Source organism: Phaseolus vulgaris, chromosome 7, assembly GCF_000499845.2.
Source record: "Phaseolus vulgaris cultivar G19833 chromosome 7, P. vulgaris v2.0, whole genome shotgun sequence".
NCBI lineage: Eukaryota > Viridiplantae > Streptophyta > Magnoliopsida > Fabales > Fabaceae > Phaseolus > Phaseolus vulgaris.
Genome location: NC_023753.2, coordinates 8,111,844 through 8,121,409, shown reverse-complemented (window position 1 = coordinate 8,121,409; position 9,566 = coordinate 8,111,844).

Here is a 9,566-nt window from a genome sequence, read left to right as displayed (position 1 = left end):
TCACCACTTACTGTGACTACCTACATTGATACTGAGATTAGAGAATTTTTCCTCGGTTTCCTCCACTGATGTCACTTTACATACACCTCATGCATCACCCTACCGAAGAACAACAATAACCTCATATTTTCAAAAATTTGATCAGTATGCAGAATCTATAGGTCACCTCTTATTTCTATAGGTCAATTTACACACACCTCATGCAACATCTTTCCTAAAAACAACACAAAACTCACATGTTTACATAAGTGGTAGCCCTTGTATAGGGTTTTACCTTCTTGATAAGACCGTTTAAACAAGGAACACCCTAAAATATGGTTGGTTAAATTTGCTTGGAGTAGAATTGACTATATATAACTTATATTTAACTAAGATGGGTTTGTGGTGGTGTTCAAAATGACAACCCTGCAAAAGGAAATCCTAAACCCTAAAAATGAGTGCACACAAACCCTTTTGAATAAATGATTTTGAATTTCGTAATCCATATCATCATTTTTTTTAAATACTTCTTTTAATTTTGTAAGTTTTGTAATTCTTTTGATGATAGTATTTTGTCACATTACATGCAATCAATGTATATTATTATGAGTATGTTACAAGGTAAAACTTTGTGGATCTGGACCACTATGTTCACTTCATAGTAAAAATGTTATATTACCTTCAGAAAACTTTGATTTAAAAATAAAATAAAGTAATATAGTATTAACGTGATTTTAGTATTAAACTAATCTTAAAATAACTTTAATTAATGTTAATTAATATTTTTAAATAAAATTATATCAATTTGACATAATCTATACAACTTTAATTACTACTACAAATTTTTTTTAATGTAATTTAATTTTAACTTTATTTAAAATAAAATAATTAATGTTATACTAAAATAGTCTAATATACCACGACTTTACTTTCATAATTTTAAAATTATATCAAAATAATAAAAACAATTTACGATAAAATTGTATCAAATAATAAACTTCTTTTAAGATAAAATTGTATCAACATCAGACAACTTATTTATCTGAGTAATCTTAAAAATAGTTGTTCGGTTCGATAATAATCTATTCAATCTGAAAAAAGAAAAGAAAATGTAAGACCGGTTCTAGAAAAATCATACTTAAGAAAACAAATGTTTTAATTTAAATTTCAAGTTGGTAGGTACTATTTGTGATGTAAGCCACGTGGTCAAATTAAAAACTATTCCATTCTAAAGAAGATTCCATTCCAAGTATGATTATGTTCTCTGACCCACTGTGACTATTACACATTTTGACGCCGCAAACGTGATCAGGCTGACGTCGCAAGAGCAGTTTTCGTAACTGTCCAGTACGGTGACGTGAGGAGGCAGTTTTGTAACTCACGTAACATTTGAAAATTTTGGAGAAAGTTGGACTCTAAGGTTTTGTTTGAATTATAGGGGGTGGGGGAGTGGAAAGTTGAGGGTGTGGAGAGTGAAAGTTTGAAGAAAGTGTGAAGAAAGTTGAGAATGTTTAGATTGAGGTATATTAGAGTGAATGTATGAGAAAAGTTTGTTGAAGTTTATGGATGGATGAGATGGTTGTGATAAAATGTTATTTTTTTTAATGTGTAAAAATGTAAATTTACAAATTTATCCTTATTTTTAAAATATTTAAATAATAAAATATGAAATATAAAAAATACAAGTTCTTTATATTTTTTTCATAAAAAATTTATAAATAACATGATGAGTGTGATTGAAAAAATAAAAAAATTATAAATTCATTTAATATATAAAAAATTAATTAAGTATTTTAGATGATTAATATTATTTATTATTATATAAATTTATTTTTTTATAAATAATTATATATATATATATATATTTTATTATTAATAAAATTTTTAATATTTAATATAAATAAAATAAAATAAAATAAAAATAATTAATAATATTATTATTATTCTTTATTAAAATTATTTGATTTTCATTTATTATTATTATTTTATAAATTAATTTTAAATATTATTATTATTTTAATATTTATATTATTAGTATTAATAAGACTTTACATTATTATTATTATTATTTATTTGGCTATGTACAGTTTATTTAAAAATATTAAAAAAATTAAATAATTTTAATTATTTTTTATTATATATATTAAGGGTAAAAATGTAATTTAGAGAAATCTACTTGACTTTCTCTTCTTCCCTTTAACTTTCTCTTGGGAAGCACTAAAATCCATCTAACTTTCCCTTTCTACTTCCTCTCTCCCTCATGCATCACTGAAAGCAAATAAGAAGCATCACCAGGAGAAATTTATGCTTTGTTTGGATTAGGGGTTGTGGGTGAGTGGAAAGTTAAGGGTGTGAGTAAGTGGAAGTGTGAAGAAAGTGTGGAGAAAGTTGATGGTGTTTGGATTGAGAGATGTGTGTGAAGAAAGTTTATTGGAAAATGCGAATGATGTGATAGTTGTGAGAGTATTTTAATCTATTTTGAATAGTATAAATGGTAAGATTACAAAATTACCCTTATATAAATAAATAAAAAATGAAATATTAATTAATTTAAAGAAAATTTAAGTTAATTAAAATAATTAGTATTATATTATTTAATTTCTATTATATTATGTTATATATAATAATAAAGTACACTTTTGTCATGTGTGTAAAAAAATAAAAATAAAATGATTACTAATTTAATTTTGATAATTAAAATAATTGTAAGTTTCAATTATAACTTAAAAAATAATATAAAATTGAAATTAATTAAAAAATAGAATATAGAAATGAAATATGATTTTTTAATTTTTAATTTTATTAATTAAATAAATTTGTATTAGTTAAATTTTTGTTTGTTGATAATTTTAATATTATTAAATTCATTACATTTGATGAGAGAGATAATTTTAATATTATTAAATTTATTACATTTGACATAGCATTCAAAATTTCTATTTCTGTAAAAATAATTATTTCAAATAAATAAATATATTTTTTTATAAAGAATTAAATGTTCAAAAAATAGTAACTATGTACACATATTATTACAAATTCTAATTTATTATGTAATCTTTTTCTGTTTTTTTAATTAATACAATATTTGTTTTAAAAAATAAAATTAAAAAATTATATTTACATTCTGTAAAAATAATAATTTTAAATAAATAAATGTTTTTTTATAAAGCATTAAATGTTAAAAAAATATTAAATATCTACATATATTATTAAAAAATTGAATTTATTATGTAATTTTTTTCTGTTCTTTTTAATTACTATAATATTTGTTTTAATTGTTTCATAATAACATTAAAAATTTATGTAAACTATGACAAATAAATTATATGTATTTTATGGTATGTGTATGTAAAATGTCCAAAATTATAAAATATAGCATTCAAAGTTTCTATTTCCATTAAGTAAAAATAATCATTTCAAATAAATAAATATATTTTTTTATAAAGAATTAAATGTTCAAAAAATAATAACTATGTACACATATTATTACAAATTCTAATTTATTATGTAATCTTTTTCTGTTTTTTTTATTAATACAATATTTGTTTTAAAAAATCATTAAAAAGTTATATTTACATTCTCTAAAAATAATAATTTCTAAAAAATAATCTATTATGTAAATTTAAATAAAAAATTTATTTATTAACAGCTTCAAAGTTAAAAAAATAAAATTACTATGTATACATTCATAAGTTTATTTATTAACATTGTTAAATGTTAAAAAAATCTTCTGTATATTTAGTTTTTCCGTTTTTAAATTACTCCAACAATTTTTATAATCTTTTTAATAAAGGCATTTTAAAATAATAGATCTCTAATTTCAATCTATAATAAATTCAATTTATATCACAAAAATAACATATTCAAATTTTATGAAAATTTTACATTAATAATATACAATTTTAGATAATCAATTTTCCTAAACATTCACATCTAAAATTATAAACTAATTAACAAGTACTTTAAAATAATTAAAACAAATTAAATTCAAAATAAAACTAAACATCCAAACACAATTTAAAAAAAAACACACATACCTCAAGAAAGCAGAACAAAACCACAACACAATGCAACTGAGATTTATCAAAGTGTGCCTGAAAAAAAAAATCATTAAAAAATTAGTTCAAAAAATAGAAATCCAAAAATCTGGAAAATTAAGAAACATAATCGATTATCACCTCAGTGTAAATTACCACATAATCGATTATTCACAGATTTATACCACATAAACGATTATGCTTCAAGTTCAAAAAACATCATAACCGATTATCCCACCAATTTTTTTTTTTACAGATAATCGATTATGTCGTGAGCATAATCCATTATCAACTATTTTTTTCCACATAATCGATTATAGCAGACGTTCATTTTCACTCATAATCGGTTAAGAACGAAACTAAATTCACAGAAACCCACCTCAGGTCACAAACCGAGAACCAACCGCACTCTCCTACCACTATCCTTACTCACGACCCTCCAAGCTCTCTAGGTTTGTGCTTTGTGAACAAGTGAATTGTCTCTACTTTGTGAGGTTGGTTAGGACATATATATTGCTGCTGAAGCTTTTATTACGCTCATCCACTCTCTCACCAACTTACCATGCATTCATTGAGCTTTGAACTTGGTCAAAGAGATTCCTGAACAATGGTGAGGAATCTCATGTGCTTGTTGCTGATGTGCATGCATGCTTTTGCTGAAAAGCTTCAAACAAAATACTTCCTCATGCATGGCCAGATACATTCAAGTGAAGGGCACACATGACTTTTCTCTTATCCTATGTGGCACTCACTCCCTCACCCTCTCCTTTCTCTTCACTTCTGAAAGCTCTCTCATTTGGCCCAACTTTCAACTCACCCTCACCCACACCCTCCACAATGACTGGATCCAAACGGGGGTGGCACCCCACATCCGTCTGCGGCTACAGTGCCAACCCCCAATCCAAGCAGGGGCTTAGGGATTGTACACGGTGTGAGAAGTTGAAAATTTTGAATGCGGAGGAACAATCCAACGGTTGGTGGTGAGAATATTTGTTGTATTCGACGTTATTTGTAAAAAATATTTATTTTTTTAATATTTTACTCCATTTTAAACCTTGTTGATATGTATTTTTTGTTTTGTTTTGTGGTCTTTAAAAATTTTTAAAAAAAATTAAGTAAACGAAAACATCGTCTCTATAAGTAAAAACATCACAAAACTTACCTTCACCATCAATCACCTCAAATAACCATCATCACTAGAAAATGAAAAAGAATGCACAACACTTTCTACCATACTTAAAAGAATATTCTTAGAATTAAAAAAAAGTTTAAAAGAATATTCTTAGAATTAAAAAAAAGTATAAAGATGCAGGTAAAAATTATGGAGGTGCAAAGAGAGTTTGTCAGTTTTCCTTTATTTTTAAGCAAGACAGCTCATAGCGTTGTGGCTGTGGAATTGGGTATTAGGATGGATTTCATTATCTACACATAAAAAAGGCCTATACTATTTACGTTGATTTTGTTAACTTCTTTCTTTCTGTTTTTTTTTTTTGCGTTGCCCGTTTACTTTTAAAATGTATTTTTTAGAAAAACCACTTTGAAGAATATATTTTTCACAATCTATTAAAAGAATTATATCACAGAAGTTAGTTTGCATCAAATTTGAGAAAAATTGACAGTGAAAGGAAGGGGGTATAAAAGTGCAAAACGAGGATTTAGACTAATTGGGCCGAAAACAATACTGCTTGTTCTAGAGTCCAGCCCAATTAGTCTTGTAATTCAGCACTGTTATTAATTATAAAAGTCACAAATGATGACTCCATCCAGAGTTTTGTAACTCGGAAAAAGAAAGTACCTAACCATAGAATTTTAACGCTGAAGAAAACTTACAGAAAATTTAATTTTCATTTTCAAAACATTCCATTTCTTGCTATCAATAGTGTGTTTCGGCGAGAAATTTTTAAAACACAATTATTTTTTTTAGAAAATTTCAAATGTTTTGTGATAAAATATGTTGTTTGGGTAAGACTTTTAACAAGAAATTAAATTTTAAAATTTCTTTAGAATAATTTGATTGTTTAAAATTATAGAATTTCAGATTTTAATTTAGAAAAAGTTAATTTAAATTTTTCATATACTCAAATTCATGTTTTGATCTTCATTTAATTTTTTTTTATTTTGATTTTAATTGGGTGTTATTAGCTCGACTAAGATTGAAATATTATTAAGATCATTACTTTTTGGTTAATGTAGAATATAAATTATTTGTATTGATGTGATTAGAGTTGTTTAATAGAAGTTGTTAGAATTTTTTCTAGAGCAATATAATTCATTGTTTAGTTAAAATTATATTAGTCGGAAAGATTATTTTTTTTATGGATGTGAATTATATTTTTTAATTGAAAAATACTTATGGACTTCTCAATTTTAAAAGTTTTTTATTTTATGAAAATTAACCTAGGACTATCTTGAAAAAATTTTGTTTAATAAAAAAAATACTTTATGAATTACCTAATTTGAAAAGTTTTTTATTTTATATAAAATTATGTTTTGTTATACACATGATTTATCGGATAAGTCTATAGTATCTGTTGAGAGTATTTTAAAAAAAAAATTTGCTGACTAGCTAGTTTTACATTATATATATATATATATATATATATATATAAAGAAGTATTAAATTTTTTTAGTTAAATAAAAATAACTAGCACAACACGTAATGCCACTGAAATAGTAATTAATTGATTTTTGTGAAGTAATTTACTATTTCAACCTTTTCTCTCATATATATATATATATATATATATATATATATATATATATAAAACTATCATAATTATTAAGTGTGACTAGTTTTTTTATTTTTAAGTCTTTATATTCCATTATGATAGAATAGAAAATATTACAAGTAACAAAATAGTATGATAAATGTTTACTGCTAGGACTACTGTTCCGTGGATGCTTCGTAATCGATGGAATACTTGTCTTAATTTCTGTAGGACAATCAGGTTTAGGGTTACTCATATTTTTCGTGAGGGAAATGCATGTGCTGATAAGTTGGCTAATTTAGGGTTCGTTCATAGACAATCATTTCATTGGTATAATAGACTTCCATCTAGTCTGTTCTTAGAATTCTTTATGAATAGGTATAGTCTGCCTATGTATCGTTTTTGTTAACATGTGGGTTTTGGTCTAGTCCCCCATATTTTTGTATATTCTTTCTTTTTCCTTTTTTTAATAATACTTTTTTCATGTGATGGCAGATGATTGTTGTTACTTGAGATGTCAGCCTAGTTGAGATGTCAAGTTGCATAGTGATGCCTAACATGAAAATTTTCATTAAAAAAAAATAGTATGATAAATAAATCGAAAAATAAATATTTATGAAAATTTTCAGGTAGGTCAAGTTAGTCTACTTTTTCTTTTATAGTATATTTAAACCACCACTATAAGAAAAAGTTGTTATAGAAACTAAATTTTTGGTTTCTAAAATATAAAATTAGTCACTAACTTGATTAGAAACTAATTTAAAAACTAATGGTCGCTAATTTTTGATACCAATTTAGATTCTAATTTAAAAACCAATTTAGTGACATTAAATAAAAACTAATTTAGTAACCAAATATATAGAAACTAATTTAGTGACCAAATGTTTAGAAACTAATTTAGTAACCAAATATGTAGAAACTAATTTAGTGACCAAATATATAGAAACTAATTTAGTGACCAATTATATAAAAACCAAATTAACAACCAATTTTATTTAAACCAATTTAGTGACCAAAATATATAGAAACTCATTTAGTGACCAAATATATAAATACCAAAAATTGGTCACTATATTGGTCTCTAAATAATATAATTTATTATAAAATATAATTTTATTATAAAATATAAAATATAAAATATAATTTTATTATTTATTTATTTTATTATTATTATTTATTCATTTTATTATTATTTATTTATTTATCAAGTATAAAAATGAATACATTTAACATATTTTAAGATTGTATGTACATCATATAGATAACAAGGTTTGGTGAAAATAGCTTTTCAAATAGCTATTCAATCTCCACTTCATATGCTTCCTTCCATCCTCCTCAACACCACCGAACCTGCAGCTAAGATAAAAAAATTACACAACTGCACCTACTATCATACCCACTCTTACTTTATCTACCATCTACCAACTATGGTTTTAGTTCCTCTCAATGAGGCAAAAAAGATTGGCATAGCTGGGATAAAACTGCATAAAAAACAGAACAAAAGGACTTCAAAGCACATGAGAGTGGCACATATTATAATTCTGCAGCACCAACTATGCTGTCATTAACAACTTATAACAACTATTTCTATTGTTAGAAGTAATTCTATGCAATGTAGAAGCTAATAGCTGCTGCCAATTATTACAAATGATTCAAACAAGGCGTTTGAAAAGTAAAAAGCTTAATCTATCATTTTTTGTGTGAAATTTATTCCATGAAGAGCTAATGCTCAGTGGTGTACCATGTGAGCTTTTGATGCTAGCTATAACAATAATCATCTACCTGTCAAAAAATATAAAATAAAATTTATTAGCAAGATTGAAATTTAAAAATATATATAGAATAGTGTAACAAAACTACCTTGATAAGGACTGAGTGGTTGACTGGGTGGTTGTGTTTCATCCTTATCTTGAGTTTCCTCAAAACTTGGTGGCATTGATTGATGATTAATGCTATCCATTCATTATCGAATCATTGCATTGTTTTTCTCAAAAAGTTGCTCAATATTTAAAATTTTGATTCGAAGCTCATCTCTTTCTTTCTTAACTACTTCCATATCTCTTTTAAGTTCATCAAGCTATTGACTTTGTATCCACCCATTTGAGGAAGAAGATGAGCCAAGGTAGTAAGGCCTACCTCCAATAACAGTAGATTCCATTCCAAGACCATATATCCTCCCATTCTTGGTTCCAGCTACATCACACCAAACATCTAACTCATTTGGAGGGGGAATTCCTTGTGCAGATGCACTTTGTGTTAAGTCTTCAAATTTACGTGTAAATTCTGCTTGTTAACATCAATAGAATATTCATACCAATATAATATTGATCAAGAAAACAAACAGATATTATTTCATGAATGATTGCTTCTCAGTCTATTAGAAGTAATTAAAAAGAAATTAGTTGGAAAATTTTCATTAATGTGTAGGTAAACAATAACAATGACCTGTAACTATCCTATAATGTGTGTGTATTATATATAATAGGGATACTTATTAGGTAAAATTGTCTGAAAAAGTTGTTGTAATATAGGATACTCAAAGCTTGAAGCCATGTACTTCACATTTAATATATAAGAATATAATATGCTGAAAGGACATGTGAAATCAGTAACATAAATTTACTTGAAACCTATTCAGACATGGACTGATAGTGAAATCAGATTTCTAATAGAACCTTATTCAATTTTATTTTCACAAGTGAATTCTATTTTCAGGAGTTTTGCTGCTGTTGGAGTAGATCCTGCAGTCACTGAACTATCTTTCTTTTATTCTCTCTCTCACACACAAACACATTCTCCTTCTAAGAAAATCAGATTAGATTTTTAATAAGTTGTCATTGCT